General features: G+C 39.4%; 1 protein-coding gene across 1 annotated transcript in view; it reads right to left on the bottom strand.

The window, feature by feature from the left end:
- The window catches only part of CDH11 (cadherin 11), a 231687-nt gene that overhangs the window by 153857 nt on the left and 54806 nt on the right, over positions 1 to 23024 (bottom strand). The window contains exon 2 of the mRNA XM_085234816.1: positions 2528 to 2593. The gene's annotated coding sequence lies outside the window, so the exon portion shown is untranslated. The remainder of the gene's footprint in view (positions 1 to 2527; positions 2594 to 23024) is intronic.

Raw genomic sequence — 23024 nt, 5'->3', positions numbered from 1 at the left:
TCTCCAACATTTGACTCTATCTGCAATAATTAAAATATTACTAATCGCAACATTTTGGCCATACAGAAAAAAAGCCAACATGTCAAAAAAAAGCCAACATGTCACTGGTGGCACAGTATGCTAGCTCTGCAAATGCTGAGGCAGTAGGATCGACTGGGGTGTAGATAAAAGCATATATCATTTTACATATGCATCAAATAATATTGATAGACTGCTTCTGAGATGTCTGAGCACGATACTGAGGTCCAACTGCCTTTCAACCTCCTATATCTTTAATTTGCCTACAAAAAAAACCAAACATGCATGCCTGCTTTCTAATCTGTTTAGGCTTTTCACAGTTCTAAAAGTGACGTGAACAAAAAGCCTGATCAGCTATATATATATATATACTTTTTATATATATACACTTTTTTTTTTTTTTTTTTTTTTTTAAGTACTTGATGCTATATTTAAACTGCAACACCTGGGTTTAATGTACTAACTACCATTTAAAGACCAATCTAAACATCACCCACCTATTTTTGGCCAGGCTTTCAGTATCAACTGGTTAAATTTCACCTTTCACTGGTAAAGTCAAGGACACAACATTTTTATAGCTTCCCTTCTCTACTCCCACTTTCAGTAACATTAAAATCAAAGGGAAGGACTAGGAGAGAAACAAAACAATCGTAAGATGCTCTGAATAATCTGAATTTCTGTGGCTGGCCAACTTACTTGCTGCAGATAAAAGACAGTAAATGTGTTCACAAAGGGAATCATTCTCAGGCTTTCCAGAATTTCAGATCCCATTTGCAAACTTCTCAGTCACAGAGCAAAAATACCTACTTTGCACACACAATGCCCACAAAAACATTTCTTCATCTGTAAGGGTTGTTAGTGACATCTCAAAACTCCAAGCTCCTTGGGTTCCTTCCTAGCCTTACTTCAGCAATACTCTACATTATGCAACAACTGCTGCCATTTCAGCTTTCAAGAAGACTTTAACAGCCACTCAGTATCACTCTACACATGATATTATTTTTTACTTTGCATCAAGGTATTTGAATCCTTACTCAAAATTTGAATTAATTAGCAGTGGAGAAAAATAAGGTTTTTCCAGAGATAACAGTACTGCTAGAGCCTGATGACCACTTCATGACATTTCAACAAGAAATAATGCTTTCTGAGGTGAGGATTATCATGGTGTTGAGGAGTTAGGTTTTTTTTGTTTGTTTGTTTTCTTGTCTTCTGAAAGATGATTGACCACTGATGAACTAGACCAATAGCAATGTCTGCTGGAAAGAATTCCACAGTGATAACGAATGTATGGAGTCCCTTCTTCACTTGATACACTGGTTATTTGCACTGACAATGTTTACTATGTTTTTTGTTTTTTTTTTTTAAATGCTTTTCTAGATATAGATACCATCTACAAACCCCGTTGTTCATGCATGTGTTGCAGTAAGACTGAGAAATTCCAGTACTATTGCTATACAACTCAGAACTGAAACTGAGGGACACAGAAACTTTCTCAAGTTTGCAATGGGAAAGTTGTGACTTTTTTTTCTCTTGGCTTTGCACCCTACTCTTCCTTTCTTTGCCCGTTTCTGCTTTAACAAAAACCCTTCTGCTTCTATTACCACCCTCACCATTTAGGTACTTTGATTTCGGACAGACCACTTGTTTGGAGCTTCACCATTCCATTCTCACCATGGTACTGCGTGAGTCCATGAACAGGATGCAACTTGTTTAACAACACAGAGGGAAAGACTGAGTAAACTCCACTCTGCTAGGGTAGAACACCATTTCAAAATCAAAAATAATTCATATTTTATTTATACTGCCACCCAGAATGTTTACTGGGAACAGAGGTGGGAGGAAGGAATATTTTGCCAGTGATACAGGAAAATAGCAATTTGTATTTTAAAGCTGATGAATATTCACCCCTTGGGGTTATATGGCAGTTGGCTGAGTTTTCTTTTAGAGAAAAACAAAATCAGAAGACAATTTTCAAACTGAAAACATATGCCCACTGTGAATTACATTCACCTTGTAATACTCAAGAGAAAGCATTTCATTTTTTCAATTAATTTGACCTTTATCAAGAGCTAGCAGAGAAGAAACTCTCACGGAGCTAAGTACTTTGAATCAGAGTAAGAAGCACTGTAGATCTGTACACAGTGTACTACACAAAGTGATGTTTATAAGATATTACTGTATACACTGTGGGACTGCTGCTAACTTACAAACAAAAGTGTACACAGTTCTTGACCAAGCTGTTCACCAGAATCTTTATGCCCAAAAGCAAATGAGATACCTTCCAGTGCCAAGGAGAAGTGCTGAGTAAGCCCTCCCTGGGTGGAACTTGGCCATGCTCTCCAAGTCACATCTCTGTAGGCACACAACCCCAACCGTACTGTACTTGCAAAGACAAAGAGGCTGGATTTCCATTAGTTGCATATGATTCAGTCATTCTTTAACTTTTTAGGAACATTAGCTCTCAAGACCAACCTTTTTGGAAAATTATGAGAACACACAGTCTACTCACAGTCACTGATGGTGCATGCTCTGAAATAACTGAGCTTCCTTCCTCTGACAGCCCAGAAGTATCTATCTGAAAATCAAATTAAAAAAAGCAATTATTAGAAAATGAGGAAATTCAACAGAAATTCAGATTTTTTTTCCTAATTTAGAACTGCAATTTATATAACTGACTGAAGAAAAGAGAATGCCGAGAAGAGAAGCAGACTTGTACCAGAATCAAATGTCTGCATGCGTGAGAAAGCTGGAAAGCAACAGGTCATGCTTTTTGTGAGTTTATTGCCTTCCGTTCAGTCTTACATTAGATTTACTTCACCACAAATTGAGACTACAGGATTCTGCAGGATCAGCCCCTAACAGCAAATGTATAAAAGTATGTGCAAACGCTGTGAGTACCACAGTTGCCAAGTCTTTTTGGCTATAAAGCCAAAATTGACTCATAAGTACTGCTATTCGCAGCCAAAAATAAGTGTGTATTGCCTTACATTTTCCTTTCCACATTTCTCATAGATATTTACATTTATATCAACACATAATGAGCAGAGGAAACACAAAGACATTTGAACAGAATTTTCTTTAGCTTGTCAAAAATGCCACTTTCTCCCTTTTCCTCACATTAACATTAATTGGAGCTGGGCAGAAATCCTCACATTAATAGGAATAAAAGTAGCACTAGTACATTACATTTAATTAGCATCTAAACTAAAGATCCTATACCACACAAGCAATTTCTACCCGGGAAATGTTCTGTCTGACAAGCAAATGCAGCCAGCTCTGATGTGGTGCAAGGCAGCTTTTCCCAGTGAACAAGAACAAAGGGGACAGGACACAAATGCAGCCACGGGGGCATGGACCAGGTAAGTGGGTCAGACTAACTAGGACAGCGGGACAAACACTGCTTTCCATATGGAAGCAGGCTTCCCCGTGAATAAAATCAAAACATTTGTCAAAGATAATTGAAATCATGTTTACTGCACAGATTCATAAATCTGAAATGTAGAGCTGCACAGACACCACCCGATCGTGGAAGCATCATAATATATCAAAAGACCAGTAACTTGAAAGTCTTTTATGCTTTTTAGAGTAACCCAAAGACGTATTCACAGCATTTGTTTCTTCTGGCCTCCTTTATGTTTCTCTGTCTTGTAGAATGCGTGCTGCCATCTATATTTAACAGCAAATGCAAAATACAGACAGTCTTATAGATCAGAGAGGCTAAAGTTTCTTCTTGCTCTTCTGATCCCCTTGGATCACTCCAATGCCTCTGCCCCCTCCTGGCTCTTGTTTTCCTCGTCTCCACGCTGTTCCATTTATCCGCCCTCCCTCCATCCCTGCAGTTCCCCATTGTTCCTTTCTCATCTTTCAGCCCCACCTTGTCTCATTCCTGCTTTTGTGTTCTAATATACTACAGAAGTAGGTACTAAAAAAAAATAAATCCAAGAGCTCTTGGTAATGCTGCTGTTTTCTGAAGTACCTCATCAGACACTGTGCTACTTTTATTTTAATTTTTTTAGGACAAATCCAAGCTGTTTTTTGTTGTTGTTGTTGTTTGTTTTGTTCTTTTTCCTTTCTGATAGAAAGACTGTGAAGCTAAAACTTGTCTAAGTTACAAAGCAGTACTATTCCTTCCTAAAGAAGAAGGTTTGCAGCCCTGCTGATGGAAGAAAGGCTAGTTAAAAACATCACAACTTTAACAGGGATTCATTACCTTTCCAATTAGGCTGCACCCATTAGTCACAGTCATTAGTCAGAGTTATGGAACTACAGAGCTAATTTTCACTCTGGGTCAAAATTGAACAGGCTGATTTTACCAGATCACAGTTCAAGCCAAATCCCAGAGAAATCATTTTTTTAAACGTGGTTCCTGTCCATTTGTGCTCATGGTTTGACTTAGCCTCCCACTCTAGTTCTTGATGAATGATGTCAGAATCTCCTCCTAGGCTCTCTTGGTTAAGAAAAGAGGATAGAGGAAGTATCCCATCCTAGAGAATTTCAAATGAGTTTAGCACTCCTTTCTCAGTATAAAATACGAGCACATTTGCATGCCTGGTCTGGAAAGGACACGTGTCAATTAAGGAAATAGGCCAACCCACCAACAAACACCCGCATCGGGGTGCAGCCACGGGGACTTGGAAAGATGGCTTAGTTCATCTGTCACCTGAAAGCACATCTTTCAGAACACATCTGAGTGTGAAGTTTTAATAACTCTTTTACAATGGGTTTTAAAGATTTTTATTTATTTATTTTTTTAAGTGTTTGCCTCCAGGGATGTGTAAACAACTTTGCTCATTGTCTCTGATTCGCACTGTGCAAGTATTAACCTCAATAGCCACACTAAATCACTGTGATCTTTATTTCCTGCTAACTTTTGAGTACCACAAATAACAGATCTCGAGGTGGTCAGAGAAGTGCAAGGAGAGAGAGCAGTTATGCTTAAAAAAAATAATAACCACCGATAGGGAAAAAAATCCCAATTGTTTACCTGAGCCATTTAAAGACTTGTGTGCCATCCTGTATATTTTATCATCATTTGCAAAGCTCTGAGACAGAAAGAATTATGCAGCAAAATAAAATTTCAGAATACCATAAAATGGATATCGAAGCTTTCTTAGACAAATTGTACAGGATGTTTTGGGCTGTTTTTCCCTCACCATCCTGAAGCAAAGGTTGCTTTTTCCCCTGAGGGGTTGGGGGAAGAAAGTGCGTTAAGGATCATCTCCAGCTGTAGAGCTGGCACTGCATACTGCAGCTCTTTGTGTACTGTCAGCTCGCTATGACAACTAATAGCCTGGATGAGGATGTGCTATGTTTCTTCACTGATATTGTCAGACAGCAAGGACTTGAGTTTGCACAGACTTCTGCCACTATTTGAGACTGATAAGATTAAAACTGTTGTGATTTCATTTTGATGGGAGCTACTGTGCGAGTGCACTGTGGTTTCTCCTGCGCAGGGCCGAGTATGCTGGAGGAGCAAAGGAAGATGTGCTGTGGTACAGAGGCTGCTTTCCTAAAGCTGAGCTCAGAAACAATGCAAGAGCTGGGGATATTATTAATGTAATAACTGCTAATGTATCACATTTGATTTGCATACTGCCCAGTGACATCTCCATGCAGCCAGATGAATGGGATAACTAGATAAAGAATAGTATGGGTTGCTGTATGTAAATCAAGCTGTATATCAGCTTAAGAGAACGCAGCATGAGAACATCTGAGTGTAACAGGGAAGGAAAGGCCCTCCTCGCTGCAGAGAGCAGAGCTCCACTGGCATGTGCAGATTCTGCCAGTGGGGCCAAGGCCCAGCACAGTGAGCCACAATGAGTGACTGGGGAGAAGAAAGCATCAGGGTACCTGAGCCTTGGTTAAGTCTTTCACTAACAGCTGCTCCCGTCTGTTCTCAAACAATTAAATCCAAAATTTTGGGAAATTAATAGAATTCTAGAGAAGTCAACAAGGCTTTGTATCAATCCATATCTGCATATGCTGTGGAGTGCAAAGCAAGCTGCTCAGAACTGGTCAGATTTGGCCAATTACTTTCTCTTTTCTGTTTCTCATTCCTGTAGCTATAGTGTATGATCTCTCTATTATTTATCTTTTTCAAAAAGGAAAGAAATACAGGACTTCATGTGTAATCAACAATGATCAAAGAACCATAGAATCATTTGAGTTGGAAGGGACCTTTAAAGGTCATGTGGGCCAACTCCCCTGCAATGAACAGGGACACCTACAGCTCCATCAGGTGCTCAGAGCCCATCCAGCCTGACCTTGCGTGTCTGTAGTAACTGGGCTTCCACCACCTCTCCGTGTAACCTGTACCAATGCCTCACCACTTTTACTGTAAAAAGAAAAACACACACACACACACACATACAAAAACAACAACACAAACAAACCCTTTTCCCTTATATCAAATTGAAATATCCCCTCTTTTAGTTTGAAACCATTTCCCCTTGTTCTATTACATTATACCCTGCTCAAGAGTCAGTCCCTATAATGACATCCCACCAGCAGTGGAAATAATATCTTAGAAGCCTTTTTACCACCCCTCAGGTCTTCAGGACTGGTCCTTTTCTCTGAGGAATATTGTGCAAATCAAAAATACGCACAAAGATATAAAAAGCCAAAGAAAAGAAAAAAGAAAGGGAGATAGTACAGTTGGTCCAGAAGATCTACTCCAAACACATCACGACCTACATCACTTGCTCACAGATCACTCCAAATCTCTCAAGTCCATCTCTACGGCTAATGGCTTGGAATAAAGCATTCCCACTTTCAGGCATTAAGACAACAAGCAATCCTACAGAAAAAATTAGTAGTTCACATCTACAGCTTCTCCTGTGGACTTATCCACACCAGTTCTGTTCCGGGTTTCCCTGTTGCTGCATATGAACCTGCATGTTGCCGCCTAAGATACAGCTGCTGCAGGAAGGTGGGCAGTGTGGGAGCTGCTCCCATGCAAGGAGCCCATAGGAAGGCAGGGCTGTGCCAGCCTGTGCTGCTGGCCTGCCAGCAGCCCCATCCTCACAGACAAAGCTACAGCTGCCTGAAGCTTCCTTGGGCACTTACTGGGTAAATGAATGATAATTAGATAAGGAGCATTATTGTAGACCTCACAGCCACTAAACCCAGGGCATTTGTAACAGGCTGTTTAAGTGCCATCTCTCTCTAGAAGCCTGCACAAAGAAAAGATAAAAACTATTACAGCTATCAATAACAGAAATAACTCCTCTTGTTTAAGAGGCTGCAGCTGGGTTGTACTTGTTTGTCCCTATGCGTCCCGCCTTCTTCTCATACTAATGGTTTGTGGCAAGGGTTCCTCTGAGGGCTCAAAACTGCACACTGCACCAGGAGATGTTCTGATACAACTGTCCCAACTGAGGACCATTACAGTGCCAGCAACATTTCTCTGCACAGCTTGCAGAAACCGTTTTTTGTTTTTTTTTTTTTTCCTGGTTACCTATTTATTTATTAACTCCCAAGACTACATTAGTGCCTAAGAAAACCAAATCTATTCTGAATCTATCTCGGTAGATTTTTTTCCTTGACAAATGGTCTGCAGTTGTTAGGAAAGCATGCAGACTTCTGGAGAATTGAGAAATTGGCTCTGGCAAGCTGCAGTAAAAAATAGAGTTTTCTCTGTGTTGATTTTTCAATATTTAGTGTGTATTCAGAATACATCCTCAATGCCATGCTATGCTCTATAGACTTGATATATGATTATACAGCTGTGACTAAGAAATGATGTATGAAATAAAAATCCCTGAACAATGCATTGGGAATAGAGGCTCTGTAAGCTACCGCAAACGCTCGTAGCTGCTGTGTGCTGCACTTGGAAATAAGGGAGCCAGTGCACTTCAGCAAGAATCCAAACACCAACTCTATTAAAAACCTTACAGAATACACAACCAGCCTCTTTAATGTGCATTATGCATTGTAAGATAAGGCAAAACAAGAGAGTCATTTGGGATCTTTGTTCAACCTGGGATGGCAAGATGCGGGGTATCCATTCTAATCCCTGCAAAGGACCAAATGCCGGCGGCTCCGCGCCAGCAGTGCCTGGCCAAGCACAGCCCCTCCATGCTGCACAGCTTCTGTCTGCGTGCCGCAGTGCCCACACCAGTGGCAGTGCCTCGCCAGCTCATAGCCTAACATACAGAACAATAAGGAATTAGTTTCACTGGGACCGCTGGCACATTACTGCCAGTTTTCTAACTTGGGCTGTCAGGAAAAAAATAATTTTAGAATGGTTTGGGTTGGAAGGGACCCTTAACATCATCTAGTTCCAAGTCCCATGCTATAGGCTGGGCCATCTCCCTCTAGACCAGTCTGCTTAATGTCCCATCCAGCCTGGGCTTTGAATGCTTCCAGGGAGGAGGCATTCACAATCTCGAAGTATTCAAAGCCAGGTTGGATGAGACTTTGAGCAGCCTGGTCTAGATTTTAGATGGAGTGATCAGATGAGGCACAATTGAAGCTGCCCATGTAAGCTTTTACTTCCTCAAAGAGTTCCCCCATACAAGACATACTTTCTCCTGTGTTGTCAGCAGAAGGCAGGCCTTGTGTTGTTAAAGTTTACCTGAATTTGCATTACCTCTGGGTTTTTTTTGCTGCTGAGAGCTCAGCTGGCATTGTGCAGGGCCAGGAAGGGCATGTGGTACCGTGACTGCTTCAGCAGGTGCACATTTTCTCCATGCCAGCAAAGGAAGAAAATGCTAAAAACAAGCATTTCCTAATAGAGTTTTCTATAATTGTATTGACATTGCTTTGATGGATGTGATTCTAAAGTGTAAACAAATCTAAAAATTAATAGGTAGGGCTGCTGCACAGACAAAAATTGTGTCCAAGTGGGACTGGAAGGGAATCAGCGCATCTACAGTGCTACAGTACAATCTTCATACACTGATAGAGACATAGCTGGATGTTCAGCAGTGATAAAAATACCAAATTTCAGTAACATTTGCTTTTGTGAATGGAGAGTATTTACATAATTAGCACCAGTAGAGAGCAGAAGAGAGGACTGTGAAAAAAAATTAACTCAGGAGTCCAAGCAGGGTGTGCACATTCAACGAAATGGGCATCCATGGAGACATTTAAGACCAGGTTGGATGGAATCTTGGGCAGCTTGATCTAGCAGGTGGCAACCAGCCCATGGCAGGGTGTTGGAACTACATGATCTTTGAGGTTGCATCCAACCTAAGACTTTCTGTGATTCTATGATTCTGTAACCCTTCGCATGGTCCTGCTGGAAGAGCCCAGTTAATTGAGTAGAGCCTATGTATCAAAGGCTGCATTGGCTTACACTGTAACACGCACTGCAACTCAGATAGGAATGCACAGTGCATCCTATTTTTATTGTTTTAATGAAAACTTCTCCAGATGCATTAATAGGCAACAGAAGCAGATCAAGGTGCTCCCTGATGGGCAGCGGTGGCCCAGCACAGAGCAAGGCAGCAGAGCTGCAGGCTGTGCCTCACTGCTACCCTGAACACAGGCCTGGTATCCCAACACAGGTTCCAGCATTTTGCCTACAGATTGCCAAGGAGAAACACAACAATTTTAAAGCTGTTGGTTTTTGCTAACGACACTCTTGGAGCTCTCATACAGCTCAGACAAATGGCCAAGATTTTGGCATTCATTCTTCATAAAAAATCTATTACTTCAAAATCAGAGGAGACAACACTAATTCTGCAGAGCCATATGGAGGCAGATTGGTTAAGCCTCTATCTTACAGAGAAACTTCTGGTTCTTATGCCCCAGTAGCTCCCAGCCCTCTCAGCTATTCTCTGCAGGTTTCTGTAAGAGGTTTACATCTTCTCAATTCCCTCACATCTTCTTCCTCTCATGGCAAAGTGCAGACCATACAGCGGCACTCTTTGGAATACATTTCCAATTTTACCTTCAGATATACACTGCTAAACTGATGCGAACTCAGAACCCAGCAGCTCTCACTGCCATTCACTCCCATTGCCGTTGGCAGTCAGTGCATCCCTCAGAGCACACTGGGGCCTCAATCTTCTCCCCCCCCCGCAATTACCCTTTCTTAGAGCACACTGCACTGTGGACACATTGCCTGCTCACAGGAACACCATTAACATTACAGGAGCCAGGACTTGTTTGGTTTTTAAAAAAAACAAAAGACAATCCCTATTACAAATTGTGATATTATAACGATAAATTACAAATACTGGTAAAAGAATTGGTAAAAGACCAGTCTTCTTCATTTTATTCTTTTAATATCACTCAGAATTAGGCATTCTAATTCTGATGAGTTATGGAATAATAGCCATTAGTTACTCCATTAGGAAGCTATTACTGCATGCCATTGTTGAATTCTAATTCCCTAAAAGCTCTCATACAATGTCTGTATGCATGCAGATAGAGCAATGGTATGTGAAAGAGCAGCACAATAGTCAGAAGGTATATGAAATTAACACATAACGATGGGCATCTATGGTTTGGGGCATTTCTGGCCAGTCTGGTAACATAGCAACATGAAAAATCAAAAACTGAAATTCTTGTTTCAGTGATATCAGGATGTACATGACTGAAAAATGCTGAATTAAACAGCCCAATCAATACAATTAAAAAAATAAATAATGCGTGCAGGAAATCTGACCCTGTAATTCTCTGAGAAGATCATTCACACAACACATAGAACACACAGGAAGCACAGTGACAGTGATGATCCAGAAATTACACAGGATAAGAAGGAAATTATAATTCATTAGGAGATTTCAATTGAAATAGCGATACATATTTTTAATGAAAAAAAAAAAAATCAAGAAACAGCTTGGCATTAAGACCAAAAATTGGTGCCCAGTGAAATGATAAACATAGAACAGAGAACTACACCCAAATACGTGTAGGGCTTGGGAACATCTTCATGAGGAGTATGATGTATGAGAGTCAGACTCAGAAAAGAACATCAAAGTGGCAATGGGAGTGGAGACTTCAGATTTCTCAGTGTGTCCATTTTGATTACAAAAGATTTGCACGCTTCATTTCAGTCACTATTTAAACATTGTTATTCCTGCAAACATGCCACACTGAGATAAGGTTTCATGCCGCACCACATCAAAATGTAGATTGGTGCAGAACGCTGGGAAATGCCTTTATTGAGGTAACTGTTTATTAAGCTGTGGAGGAACTGAAATTGAAATTCTTAAAGAAAGAGAGGCAGAGGCTGAAGAGGGAGAGATGTGTTACGTTCCCTTTAATCGTGGGATTTGCACTACATCAGTACAGGTATGATCTAAATAAAGTTTCTAGAGTCATCAGGATATTATACTGTAGCTGCTTCATTTAATCTAATGGTTTCCATTTAGGTAATTTTCATGCATTTTAATCTATTTAATGATCACCTTCCCTGGGTTGATTTACTATCTCTCAAACTAAATATACTGTACTTTATCTGCAAGACTTGGGATTCCAGACAATGATATGCAGAGGAACAACTCAAATGCTTGGTAAAGACACTATTTTGCATTTTTAACCCATTTAGTCATACTACCTCAGTAATATAGAAAAGTGCACAAGTAATTTCAACTTGTGAAAACTCAACACTCCAGAGATTTACCAAGAATGAGCATGACATAGATTTCGGTTTATTTCACTCTAACAGAAATCGATCAAATTTCAGACAACAGCACATGGAAACAAACAGGAAGTGCAATTCAATATGAATCCTTCCTGCAAAGTCACCGAGGCTCAAGAAGGAGAAAACATGCTCAGCAATGGCCATCCTTCCTCATCTGGCATCCTAGATGGCCCTGACGCAACGCAGCAACACCCCCTGACCACAAAACACCACCCAGCATGCCTGAGGTCTTCTATCACTCTGACACACAACAGACTTGTCTGAATCCACAAAGTGAGGGAGCAGCATAGCACCAGACATTTTAAAACTAATTAGAATGCAGAGTTGCTACAACTGCATGTGCAAATGAGGTAATTACAAATGCAAATGACTAATTATGTTCACCTGTTTGTGCAGTTACCCAGTTCATACTGGGCAGTTGAAATAATTGTGTGTGCAAATTAGACACACAGCTGGATGTAGACTTTACACTAGTAATTATGTACAGAAAGTTGGGAGAGGATTTGAAGGAGTTTTCAGTTATGGCTTTGCATTTCACCAACACAGCCCTGGACATAAATATGACACACATCCCAAGGTACCTGACGTTGTCTGAACACTGCAGTAATCTGAGGGATACCAGTAAAGAGAGGTCTTACCCTTTGTATACACATTGGGCACTCCAGGAAAGGAAACATTTTGCTGAAGTTATGAACAGAAAGTCAAGAGAAGGCTACACCAAACTTTGAATGTCTGGATAGATTTAGGTATTAGGAGATAATGAGATTGAGAAATTCAGACCATAAAATGTACGATAATTAGAAACTCAGAATGTCTTAGGTATGTTTTACAGTCCAAATAACAAGCGGAGGTCTATGGATCTGAACAATATATGGCTGAGTTACCCACAGCAGGAAGGTACAAACATGCGTAGGCAGATTTAGGGGACCAAGAGTAAATGAGAAAATGTCTGTCATGTATAGCATACATGAATGGCCAAAGCTTTTTTAAAGAGAGCGTGGGATGTTGTTGTAGACTTCCAAAAAGAGGATTGGATTTAGAAGCAGCTGAAGGCATTGCTCAACCTTGTGTTCAGAGATGGGTCTTTCTGATGCCCTCCACATTGCAGTCATTCCTGCAAATGCCTTTCTTTATCCTTGGCCCTTCAGGGTTTATAGTTCTCACAGCCTTTGGCTATATGAATTTCAGGTAATCATTTTGCAAGTGTATGACAAATATTTACATGCAGTAAATATTTTTGGTGTATCTTACTGCTCTTAGTATAACAACAAAAACTCTTCAAGACAGAGAAAGCTCTTGGTAAGGCTTTGATTACAAGTGGAAATAGGCAATCTGGATCACTTTTGGACTACCAGTAATAAAACAGCTCCCTTGTTAAAACAACAGAAATGTTTCTGTTTTCTTTTAGTTCCTGCTGATATCCAGTCTCTGACAGCAACAGTAGCTACAGCACATTAATGTTTTACTGTAATGCACTGCAGACAAGAAACTTAAATGAAAAAAAAGAAAAAAAAGAAGAAAACTAACAACCAAGTCAGATCTTTTTCCTTAGATCAAACCCTACCACCAGCAAATGGATGACTACAGAAGACAGTGCCTCTTACCCCATCTCCTCTAGCAGCCTCTCAAAAGAAAAGCAAACAAAACACAGCTCAGCGTACACCCTACACGCACTGGAATTGGGTGAGGGAGAAGAGACCTCCATGAAGGGGTCCACACAGCAGCTGAGCAATTGCCTAGCACAGGCCTTGGGCAGGCAGTAATAGAGCCACTGTCCATCTGAACCACATCCCATCAACAAGTTCACAGTGGTTTGCAATCAACAGCCTCAAACAGTGCTCTCAGAGCTGCAATAGAACACAAGGAGCACTGAGAGCACACAGAATGCTTCATGCGAGGCAGGCAGAGGCCACCAGCAGCTCTTCTCCTTCAAAGGTCTTCTCCAGTAAAAACGAAATACTCAAACGTTGCAGGGACCTTCTATCATTCCTTTAGTACAAAGAAATTTTATTTAAGTACTCAGTTTTGAAGCTTAATAAAAACTAAGTGGGCTTGATTTATTTTTTTATCTTCATTATAATAGAACATAGCATACCAATAAAATAACGCTTCCTGATTGGCCCTTTGGTAAGCAAACATTGGTAATTTAGATACAAAATTAGAAAACTTTGGCTGAAAAAAAAAATCAAGTTCTTTGGAAATTAATTCAATTCACTATCACTCTGGGTCAGCATGAAAAATGCTGTTTGTCACCAAAACAGATTTGTTCTGAGCCTACAAATTCCCGATAAGACTGCTTCTCATAATGACTAATGATAATTATATTGTAAAAGCTTTATCATTTACCTGAGCATTTTTTAACTGTTGGATATCATGAGCAAGTTGCAATATTTCTTGCAGTTAAGGTCTCTTACTATCTTACTGGCTGAAATAGTTACAATAATTAATCTCAAAAACACTTAAAAAAATATTTAAAAAATTAGCCACACTCTCAAGTATTAAATATAAGAGAATGTATAATATCCCCTCATATCTCACCTCCTACCAAATAATAACAGATAACAAGAAAAGGAAAGGAACATTTTCCATGACAAAATCTGAAATTTGCCCCTAGCAAGACAAGGAAATTCACAATGTGCACAAATAGAAGAGGAAACCATGCAAGCAGCTCTGCTGAGCACTCATCCCAATTCTGCACGTTCTTCTTTTGCGCAGCAAGTCAAACCAATTGAAGTGCTGTATAAATGTGGAAAAAAAGGAGCGTGTGCTATTCTCTTCCCACTAAAGCCATAACTTCTGCAACCAAAACTGCTCTCAGGGACAGGAAGAGCAAAAACCAAAATTAAAAATTCATTAATCACTAGTTTCATTCATTACATTCAGGCAGTTACCCCTTCCAAATGGTAACAACAACATGATCAGTGCAAAAGCTATCAGGATAGTTATAGGGCATCTAGGACTACAAGACAGTATTTCACACACCAACTTTGTACTTTCATTATCCCTGAGCAGGGCTGTTTTGGTTGCAAAGATATCTCAAAAATGTGCTCTACAGTATTCTCTACCTTCCCAAAAGACTACAATCATTTTTTGGTTTTGGCATATGACAGCATATTTTGCTGTAGGAAACAGGGTTATGTTTTAATAGTGAAACAAGAGATGTATTCTCTTGGAATAAACCATGTTTTTAGTGTTTTTCTTTCCACTCAGTCTTTGAAAGGCCTGGAGAACTATTTGATCTCCGCATTTCCCTGAGTTTTTTTGGTTTGTTTTTCTTTTCTTTTCTTTTTTTTTCCAAACACTGCAGAATAGTGACTAGGAGATGTCTCATTGAACGTAAATAATTTTCAAAGACAGCACTCCTGTGCTTACAGTGGTAACTCCCTGAGTGACTGTTCAAGCACAATAACAGGCACATATACTCATGCCTTTCCCAGATCAAGTCTGCAATTCTTAATCATACACCACTCCTTACTGCAACTGTGCTGTGCAGGGCACACACTTCTTCACAGCTTTTATATGCCAAAGTCACAGTGAAACCACTAACAGTACAGCATCAGAATCTGAACATCAAGTTTTTGCACCCTGTGGAATCAGGGTATAAACAGACATGGTCAAACTATTCAGATGGAAAATTTATCCAATCTGAAAACAAACACAAATGCTTAGTTTTGGTCATTAAAACTATGCAGAGTACAGTATTTAGTACAGGAATTCTTTAAAAATGCATTACCATGGAAAAGATATACTGAAAGAAAAATGTCCTTCCCATTTTGAAGGCTTTGTATAATAGACGACATCCATTTCATAGAATCACAGAATCATTAAGGTTGGCAAAGATCTCTAAGTTCATCTAGTCCAGCTGTCCACCTACTACCAATATTGCCCACTAAACCATGTCCCTAAGTACCTAGTCTACCCTTTCCTTAAACACTTCCTTGGGCAGCCTGTTCCAATGCCTAACCACTGTTTTTGAGAAGAAATTCTTCCTAATATCCAATCTGAACCTCCCCAGTGCAACTGTTCTCTCTTGTTCTATGGCTAGTTACCTGGCGGAAGAGGCCAACCTCCATCTTACCACAATCTCCACTGACTGGTCTGATCATTAGAGTCACTTGTTTTTTTTAAAACAAATGTTCTTTCAGAACAGGACAGCATTTTAATTTTACTCTTAAATTGACTGCTGAACGCCAGAAAAGTTGAGATGTGTGAGATTGCCTGCATATATCTCAAGGAAAAAAAAAGGAGCTGCTAATAGATTTTGCTGTATAATGACTGCATCCATGAGACTTACAAAAGGGGTAAGTACCCACACTTGTAACTGCTAACCTAAAGTGAAGCTCACTTAGTTTAATATAAACTTTAATGGCAAGATCATCATCATGTTTCAGAGTTGGATATAAATTAATTTACAAGACAGAAAGATCAGGATATCTCCTTTGTCTGGAAATATTATCAGTAAGGAGAACGGAGGGATTATGTTACTCTTAGAAAATGTTAACAGGTAGGTTAGATGTCTTAACAAATACTGTTTTAATGAGACATCACTTTAATGCCTGCTGCTGATAAGGTCATATATGTTCTGCGTGTCTACTGCTTAGATTTCTTATCCAACAAGATTCCTTATCTCTAATGAAGCATGACATGAAATTGTCATTTTTTTCTTTCATAATTGTTCTCAGTCATGGAAGACTCACAGTACCTAACGATCTCTTCTTAGCAATTTTGGAAGCAAAGAAAACCTCCTAGACTGCAGGACAAATGACATCCTCAAATACATTAAAAACTGGGCGGGGGGTGAAAAAGAAAAGCAAAAAAACTAAGATTCTGAATGGAATTCAGTCAGATAAAGAAATATGGTCCTGCTATTGAACAAGAAATGACAAATGACATACCTTCAACTGACTGCACCACATGTGAACCAAAGTACCCCAGGAGCAGGAAGAATTCATCTCTGTCTGATGCAGCACCACAGAAATCTCACACTTCCCATGCCTGGCAGCCACACCCGAGGACTTCTTTGTGGGCAGAGCAACCAGGGTGCATCTTTGCACCACGACAGAGACAAGACAGAATCGGGCAAACTCAAAAAGTAGTGGCCTGGGAAAAAGTATCTCCTTGACCTCAGTATAGTTTGTATCAAACTTAGGTAAGGACAAAGAAAAGGAAGAATGGCACAACCAATAGCACTGCAAGTTCGGCATAAATTCCTGATAGAGACAGATTAATTCTGCTATGTGAAAATAAGAAACATTTCCTTACTTCCTCTTCCTCAGTGTGAAAAGAGCAGAGCTTAGTCCTCCATGGCTCTAATGAAGTACTAACTACAGTAAGATTACGGAGTTTTGCAGTGAGAAACATTTCATTAAGAAATGTCTTGCAGCAAGGAAGTACTAACCATCTGACCATATGCTGCATTTGCTCTTTTCTAATTTTTCACTTCCAAATTATTACTTTAAAAAGATTATGCGTATTGCATATTTTAAAAGTTCAGTGACTTTCCAGACATTGTGAAACGTGTTTCTCAAAACTCTTCTAGAAATTCTTTCATCATATCAAGCCACATTCAAAAGCACCTTTCCCAAATTCTAAGTAATTGAAAGTGCCCTTCTTTCAAGTTTTCATTTTTTAGAAACAAATACTCCACTCCACTTTAACCTTTTCCCACATTTCCCCTGACTCATTATGACAAGCAGGAGTTTCCTTTTGAAGATCATTCGTCAAAACATAATGATACTTTGTTAAACAGGTAATAAAACTGAAGAATTAAACAAACTAACAACACCACATTATTTATCTATTATCTACTTAAAAAGGAAAAAAAAGAAAAACAGCACAAATCAGTTTTGCTCTGTTAAAATGCTAATTTTTGTATCAGACATTGGGTACCTTCTTACCCATTGCTCAATATAATTTACTTAATACAGTGTCTTTTAAGAGTATGCGAAGAATATACAGAAATAAGCATCTTCAATGGCTCACAGAAACTGGCAATGGTCCAATTCCGCCACATCACCATGAATTCACAAGGCTTTAGGCCCTCTTGCCCAGAGCCACACTGGTGGGAGGGCTCTTCACTCTCATGAATGTGAAAGCACAGGTTGCTATAGTTCTGTGCTGACCTTTTCTGAAAACCCAGACTCCAAAGCTTTAATTTGCTTTTAAGTCTATCCTGATTGCTTCTTTTTTTTCCTATTGATTCCACTTTTCTACCTCCCTTCCTATTCAGCAGAGGAGCATACCAGCATGTATTCTTGAGTCTATATATAACATGCAGGCTATATATAGACATGCACATAGACAGTTTGGAAAGCAGCCTGTCCCCTTAACGAGCATAACTGCTGAGCATTTGGAATAAATATGACGTAGACCTGAGCAATCCTAGAGCGCTACAGTTAAACAGTTCCACCCAGGATGAAGCGAATATGCTCTGCATACATCTGGCCTAAATAACTCGGTAGCTGTTGAAAGACTGCTCATGACAGCATCAGCATAGCTCTCTCCAGGCAACATGGGCTGTGTGAGAAGACTAAAGCAGCTAGATGTGAAATCATTTAATCTATAGCTACAAATAGATCAGGCAGATTTTTTAGCGTGTTAGCTGGATTGCACTGTAGTGGAAATTTACCTTCATGCAATGGTGCTTTTATGAGAAATAATAAGTTCTTATAGAATACTAGTTAAAGGCCTGTTCTCACTGCAGCATAGTGCTTTGCTTTCCACAAAAACCCTTGATCCAGAGAAGCCCTAAAACAAGCAGTCCCTGACACTACAAGTTATCAGATCCTGCAGCCCTGTCTTGTAACCTGGGTGTTGCTGTGACTGAAAGCAGCTCCAAGGAAATCATTACTGCAAGTACTTGGAATACTAACTGTCTCACCAGTTGCACCACAGAACTTCTTGTTCTGCTCTTCATTAGAGAGAGACCAATTACAACACAAAGTTATTCTTTACAGCAATGTCTTAAAGCATCAAGAGGTCTCTTGCTTTTGAGTAATTCAAGTTGCAAGAACTGATGTAGAGACACGTCAACAGACAGACTCCCAGTTTCTAAACACCAGGATAACTGAAATATCTGTCACTAATTAGCAGCTCAAATTATTTTTCTGCAAGGTGCCCTAATAGCACGATATGTCACAATAGCAATATTTGCCATCCCAATATTGGTCCCAAAGGCTAACATTGGTACAACCACTGCTGCGTATCGATGATCATCTTACATTGTTCTCACTCTTCTTCCCCTTTTTTTTGTCTCAACTAACACACCACCAGATAGAAAAAGTGTTTAGCAATGTCATAGAATGAAGTTTCCAGCTAACATTTAATTAAATTCAATTTATCATAGTTTATTATCAAGGTGCATGGTGTCTTTAAATACCACAGTTACTGTGTTCGATTAATTAATCTCAGCTTTTTAGCGTAAACATGTCCATGGCACACACATCTAGAAGATAAAAGCCCTGTACCACACAAAGATCATCTGAATGAGAATAAACAATACTCCAAGCTAAAACTCTTTAACAGCATTCCTAAATGCAGGCTAGAATGGCGAGGATAGAATACAATAAAAATGGAAAACTAATCATAAACGTAGGTGAGGACTTTTTGGTCTTGCTATTATCTTTTTAAACACACGATTCCTTTTAAATAGGATATCTAATCGCCAGTATTGAAATCTGCCTTCAAAAATCAGGAGGAATAACTGAACAGATTGATGGTGAGTATTGAAAATACTCCAAGCAATCCCAAGAGCCTGCTAGACTTCCAATAGTTTCGGTACTCCAACAGCCATCTATTAACAAAGTACTTGTACTAATCGATTCTCTGAATTGCAGTTCAGAGTACTTTGAACTCTACATATTTTTATTTCAGAATATTAACAATGTCTATTTTTAAAATCAAGCCAGCCCTAAATATAAATGATCGGCATATTCACACTATCAGTCTTCACAAAAAATTCACCCAAAATTATCACTCTGTCGGATCTGTAGAAACAGCAACAGCACAAATGATAAACCAAATGCTACTCCACAATTGGTTTGCACTATATAAACATTTATTTTTATTTTCTTCTCTGAAGAAGCTACCAGAATTTTCAAAGTTACAGTAGATTTATACCGCAATAATAATATTCGTGGTGTACACCTCACAAATATATTCTAATGACAGTGCAGCTTATAAGAAATGTATTGAATTCACCATAAAAGAGCCATATTTATGAATCTGTTTTCAATACACAATATAAAGGGATTTGTCAAGAAACAGTTGCAGTATCAGTGGTGCAGAAAAACTGCAGTGCTATTTGCTGAGCAAGTTCTAGGACCACGTTAAGAATATAGCTAGGATTTTTCCACTGCATTGGCTACGACCGTCTCAAACTTTCCTCCTCAGCACACAAAATGCTCTGCTTTTTTTCCCATTACATTACCGGTGCTGTTACTGTTTTAATCTGAAAAATGTGAGAAACAGATATGTGAGCTCTATACCCTATTTTGCAGACCTTAAAACTACCCTATCGGAACATAAGTGCTACAGGGTTTTTTGAAAGTCTACGTGAAGTACAGAGCCAGATTAGACCATCTGATAGAGATTTAGATCACAGTATACAGCTAGCATCTGTGTTTCAATCTGCACAACACTAATGGAAAAAATTCAACATATTTCATTGTAGAATCCTCTGAACAAACCAGAAGATCCAGCTAAATAAAGATTTAAATCCACTCAGTGCATTCACGGCATACTGATGTCATACACATTTGAGAGGGGATAGGCAGGAAAAATAATATATTGAACTAGGAGTCTATTAATTCATCTTTTCAACAAATCCAGGCTCCAGTTCACCATACCCATATGTTAACCAATATTTTGAGTATTACTGACAGGTCTTGAAACAAATCTGCTATCCACAAACAAGTAAAACTGATTACTGTTTGTAGCACAGCACAAACAGTGCAGCATTCCTTTATTAGCTGAGCAGAGCAATATTCCTCCAGAGCCTGTTTGCAATTGTCTTGTGAAGCTGAACCTCCTCCCCTCATATAAACCAGACACAGACACGCAGCCCCACTCCTACCGCCCTCTGATGCACACAGAGGCTGCCTCGCTTTCCTTTATCACCAAATATACCTTGACACACAATATACCTTGACTAAAATCTGAATTATTTAATAACTCGTGGTACGAAGCTGAATGAAAAACCTGCACAAGCCATCCTCGGCATTTCTCTGGCAAAAGCACTGCTGTTGGTTTCAATTTGTGCTCATTAACACAGCACTGAATCGCTCTGTACCTCTATGCTAACCGTTCGTGGTCAGTCCAACCTCTTGAAAAGAGCCAAAACTTTGATCTTGTTTACTTGATGAGTATATCACATATCTAAGAGGACTCCAAGAAAGCTATTTCAGGTACTGGTAGAAGCCCACCTGAGGTAGGAAGAACAATTTGATTTCTCTGCAGGGAAGCTGAGTCTGGTTCTCCATATTTCAGTATTCGAGAACAAGAATGAAGGAGAGGAAAAAGTAATGAATAAAAAATAAATAAACAGGGAAAGACTGAAAATTAATTTGTCCGTGCAGGAGGCATACTGCAGAAATTTAGAGGAGAAAAAAAAGAAAGAAAAAAAAGAAAAAAAAAAAGAAATCACAATAGGGATTGAAAAAGAGGTAAGGCAATACTGAAGGTAATAACAGATTGTGGAATAAAGACAAATGTCTTGAGGGCTAGAAACAATAAAGTAATTCTTGAAGACATTTTATAATGCTACAAAACTTAACATAAGGAAAAATACAGAAGCTATAAAAGCAAGAGAAATTGTAACAGGGAGGATAAAGATGAGACAACATAAAGATCAAAGAACATGATGCTTCAAGCAATAGACAGCAGTGTCAAAGATTTTCCAAGCTCTGAATAAGTAAGAAAAAAGTTAAAGCTTGCCTCAGAACTGACCCATGCTCCTCCAAACAATAATAACTATTTTTCCTTAGATAAGTTTACAGCAATGTGAAACTGGATTGCAAGGTAAAAACCTGTTACAGCATCCTACACTTTTCAGGTACGAGCAGCTGAAGGCAGCTCAAAAGCCTTCTGTAACATCTGATTACAGCAGGCTGAAATGTGACTCTAAAGGAGATGACGCCTCAGACAAATAAACCACTTGGCACTAAATATCCTTCTTTGACACGCAGTCCACCCCGCAGTGTGTGCAAAGCACCTCCACAGTGACGCTCCGGTGAGTGCTTTGCAATCCCATTTCTGGCCTGAGCTAAAGCACTGATGCAGGCACACCTGGCAATGTCCCATTTAGGAGCTTACAGGCCACTGCAGAGTCCATTGCATTCAGAGGTCTGCGATGAATATTTGTGCCTATGCACACTCCTTCTAGCACAGCAGATACAAAGATACCTGCCATTACAAGATATATCATTCTAGCCCATTATATTAATTCTTCGTGCATAATAGACTTTTTTTAAAAAGGACAAAACTTCAAAGCACACAGGACTCGGGCTGTGACAGCTGTAAATCTATTCATTCAATCAAATGAAAAGTGCTCCCTTCAAGATTTCTCCGTGACACCATCTTTCAGAAAGGAGACCCTGATACCATTCCTCCAAAAGGTCATCAGGATCTTAATTTCATCTTTAGTTTTACAAAAGAAGAAACCTTCCCACAGGAGGAGAAAGGGGCCAGATGAAGTGCCCTGGCATTAAGATAAAATCAGTTTGTACAATGACTGCTTCTGAGAGTTCGTGCTTCTGAGAGAATATTTTATTGCATGGTATTCCAGTCTACCGTACAAACACAGCCACCTTCAACAGTTACAAAACAAAAGGTTAAAGAAGTGAATTAGTGTGGGCCCAGCAGTTCTTCAATAGTGAGGAAGATGTCCGATCGTACACTTTGGCTGAATTTCTGCAAGAAAATCCCTGGTATTTATTCAGCATCTTATGATGCAATACATAAATCAACAGCAAATCTAGTCACGATCTGGTAAGCTGTCCAGCTCCTTCACCAGCAGGTCTATATTGCAGACTGAATGCAAGTACGCTGCAGGCAATACATACATTAGAATAAAAGGATCTTGACCAAGAGTAATTCCTCTTCCGATAAAAATAAATACATGTTTTATTTTGAATTTCACATACCCATCAGAAAAGCATCACAAGGCAATGCAGCAGAGAACAATGCCCTTTGTACAGAATTTCAAGAGAGTTTTTTGAAACAAACATTCCTGGAAAGGACCGTCTAAAGGACTGGGGAAATAGACAGTGCCTCACACCTGCATACCTTTTTTCTACAAGGCAGCAATAATGTTGTCCTTCATAGACTTATCAGCCCTACAAGAGTACTTTTCTATACAAATACCTTTGGTGAGACTTAAAATTATGCTGCAGTCAAAAAAAAACCAAACCAA

Source organism: Meleagris gallopavo, chromosome 13 (genome assembly GCF_905368555.1).
Source record: "Meleagris gallopavo chromosome 13, MGAL_WU_HG_1.1, whole genome shotgun sequence".
Lineage (NCBI taxonomy): Eukaryota > Metazoa > Chordata > Aves > Galliformes > Phasianidae > Meleagris > Meleagris gallopavo.
Note: the sequence above shows the minus strand (reverse complement) of the source record. Positions and strands in the feature narration are given on the sequence as shown.